Genomic DNA, 4,032 nt, shown 5'->3' with positions numbered 1-4,032 from the left:
TTACAACACAAGCAACGGCCTGCCTCACCATAACCATGACCTGTACCTCTCTGTCCGTTGCCCCCATAAACAGCCAGTAACTCACATCCTCATGCTGCAGGTGTGGTCTGTTTTTACTGAAGTTCACTTGATATACTGGCTGACCCAGCTTTCTGTGAAAAGTAGAATTTCATGGAACCATATCTCATGTACATGAAGGGTTTAAAGCGAATGAGAAACCACAGGGCACATTACACACTTGTTTCCAAAGCGTTTACAGGACAGTCGACAGGTGCTCACATCTTTTCATTGCCGACACTTGCTCCTAGTGAATTATGAGAACCAACGAGTGGTTTCAACTATTGAGAACATTAGATGATGTGAATCCTTTACAAATTTCGTCCTGCAGCCACCCACAAACTGTTCTATCTAAAAAAAATGTTCATCTTCATATTTTAAATGCTCAAAACCTATACACACCTCTGTAGGCTTTGTTCTTTTATAAACGATGAACAGTATTTATTTCTCTCTCTTTTTTTAACATTAGAAACACAAAAAGTGGTTTCTTGGCTTTTGCCTTTCCACAAAAAACATTTCTGGTCAAGCTTCTTTAGGCTGCGGAAGGACCAACTTGGCATCCACATGAAGCTGCCAGATGCTGAACCAGGTCCTTGCTGGACTTCTGACCTCTCAAAGAAGAAACTCTGGGGAAACTTCTCATCAGATTTTCCACTTCTGATTTTGTCCTTGACCTTTCCAGATACCTCTGCAAAGGTTACACTTATTATTTGTCACTTTAGCCACATAATGTTAAAACAAGCATGTTTATTCTGAAATTTTTGTGGGTTTTTTTTTCCACTGTGAATATCAACAGTTCTCGTCAAGTGACTACAATATAAATAGGTATATAGTTATAATAGCACTACCAAACCAAAGAAAAATGTTGGTGTCTAAGACTTTTGCACAGTACTATATGTCTACAGGTTTTGAAGTTAAGCTTTCCAAACTTTCCTTGTAGTGTCCAACTCTGCATAAACGTCATTCTGACCAGAAACAACTCAGTGAAGTGAAGTATGAGTAAAATCTATTTTTGAGCAGAGGAGGAATTTAAGGAATTAACCTTTATAATTTTCCAAATGATACAGCAACTATCATTTAGTACTCAGTTCAGGCAGAACTAGAGATATTGACTGTGTTACTCCAGGTTTGAGTCTGTGTTGTGCTGATGCATCCATAGTAATACTAGTGGCACCTATTGAGCTACTGGACCGAGCAGAGCAGACCAGAGGCTACAGGTTCAAATGAAATCTTCTTTTTGTTTACAGTGTAATATCACAAATTTGCTTTAAGGGACTTTAAAAAGTGATCTGTAAAGTTTACAGCATCCCCTGTCGTTAGACTCATGAATTGTATAATGAAAAACTCCCCATACTGGAGGGATCCCTTTTCCAGGTAGGACATTAAAAGTCAAATTAAGTAGATTAACATTATGGACAAACAGAATTATAACATTATAGATGAGCAGGAGGGATGTCAGACAGACAGGACTGGAGCAGAATGTGCTCTCCACAATGAAGACCTGAAAAGAGAACAGACTACACATCATTCACAGAAATGGGAGAAAGAAATGAACTTGCAGAAGGGAAGATGCAGGACAAAGAAGAGGCTAAGACAAAGATCCAGATCCATCCCATCTGGAGCCAGGAGAGGGAGAGAGAGATCCCAGGCGATGGTCCAAGTGAAATAGAGCAAGAGGAGAGAGACAGAGACAGAGACAGACACTCAGCCTGGATGTATTTAAAGAGAGAGTTGAGTGGTAAACTTGCTCATTTCCAACTACCCCTGGATTTTTTTAAATTTTCAAACTTGTACTTTCCGCAGCTTCCTGTGGAGCCTAAAAAGCCATTTTACAGTGTTTTCCTATGTGCAGTAATGCTCCCTAGGAAATAACTTGTTGCCAGCTGAAAAATAATCATCCATGCAGTAATTACCCATGGGAGGCTCTAATGTGCTTAGTTAAATCCAGGTGGTGACTTTGTTTTTGGACGGGCAGTGTAGATTTCTTGTCCAAACAAATTTAGACACAAATCAACATCAAATTTACATATTTAATGCCAAGATGTGCGTTTACTGTCAGTATGTGGACTTTTGTAGCTCCACTATTGTTTTCTTTAGGTATTTATCTTTAGGTTATTGGATTAATTTAGTTCTGGGATGTTTTATGATACTTGTATGAATATATCATATTTATGTAATTTCTTTCTATTGCTGCAATCTCCAAGATAATATGATTTTAAGGTTCTAGAGCAGAGTGTGTGGGTGGGGTGAGGAAATGTTGTCTGACGGGAATAAGGTTGGACAATGGGGGTCAAACTGTAAAGTGTGGGTACATAAAAATGTACTGTCTATAGATCTGCATGTTCTTGCTGCATCTGCACAGTGTTCACATTTTAAAAAATCTAATATTTTTCAGTAGTACAACTGTAGTGCTTTTTCTTTTCAACGTCTCTATTAGTCCTAGAGTTGGCACATGCGGGAAATCTTCTCTACATACACACAGAGACAAATCAAATGTTAAGTGCAAAATCTGCCAGTCTCCTGCAGATAAATGCGCCACAGGTTTTTCTGCATGTAGCAATTTCAGACTGTCAATAACTGTCCATTGTCCCTGTCAGTAATTAATGAGACAATTATCTCTTGAGCAGTCTGACAGATCTGTCATGATGTCATTGCTTAGTTGGCACATACTCAGCTGAACAGGCATTGATTTTCTGTTTGGTGCTGAAGAAGCTCTTCTTCTATTTATCTGAATGTGTCTGCTGCTGTGTTGAAGAGTTTAGGTGCAGATGTGAACATGGCTGTAAAACACTAGAAAAAAATATGTCCCAACTGATCAGTTTACTGGTTAGTTAGTAGGATGAAGAAGTAGAAATACTGAGAAAGTCTGACATATTGACAATACATGTGCTGAAGAAGAAAAAAACATGCAGCATGATTTTAAATTTACAGTATAACAAGGATCCAAGTATTAGAAACTTTTCAGAAGCGACTATTTAACATGTAAAATAAATGTATGGAGTAGAAATCAGGCTATATTTCCTTCTAAGATACAGAAGTATAAAGTATAAAGTATAAAGTGGCATGAAAAGAAAAAAGTAATGTAACTGGAAGGAGTACTGCAGTACGTGTACATAGTTACAGTTGAGCACAGCTGCAAACTAAGCATGTGTCAGATTTATGTTAACACACACGGGGTGATAAACAGTCAAAGACTGTGCTGAACGAGTGTGTACTGAATGTGCAGTATCTATGAGGCCACAGACGTCAGGACGTTGGATTTATGGCCGGAGATTAGAGAAGTTCAGAAAGTCAGTTTCTGAGTCAGGAGGAAAGACAACTGTTGGTTCCTGAAGTGTGACAATCGACCTCCTGACTAATTCAACAGTCGCGTGTAGAACTCTATGTTCAGATGAAGAGAGAGTCCGTGCATATGAAGAGCCTGAAGGAACAAACGCTCGATAAGATTGACTGGAAAACTACTAACAGTCAACTATTCGATCATCAAAAATGATTATTAATCATTTAAAAACAGCGTTCTAGTTTGTTAGCTCTTGAACTTAAAAATTGACATGATGAAAGATTCTGAAGTACATTTCTGGACAAAACAATTAATCTGAAGACCTAATCTTGCAAACTGTGGTGGGCGTTGTAGCCAAAATGTAAAAAAAAAAAGATTCACACGTGAGTCGGTGACGTAAATAACCTTTTGTTACAGCAACCCTTTGTTCATGTGTGATTTGTTTGTATTTCTTTCTGTAACACTATATGTGTATGGGGGTATACAGTGTGGCAGCAGAACTAGATAATAAGGCATCTTTCCCAACCTCCTTTATTATTATGATTATTAAGTCTTTATTATTAGCATCTCTTTATGACTTTCCTTTGTACAGTACCCTTTTACTTTGTTTCTTATGCAGAATTGCCTTCCAGTGTATGGATGTGGTTGTTGCGTTGTTGTGTGTTCGGACTGTGCACTAGTCCATTAAACACAGT

The sequence above is a fragment of the Anabas testudineus genome, chromosome 2, assembly GCF_900324465.2.
Source record: "Anabas testudineus chromosome 2, fAnaTes1.2, whole genome shotgun sequence".
NCBI classification, from domain to species: Eukaryota; Metazoa; Chordata; class Actinopteri; order Anabantiformes; family Anabantidae; genus Anabas; species Anabas testudineus.
Note: the sequence above shows the minus strand (reverse complement) of the source record.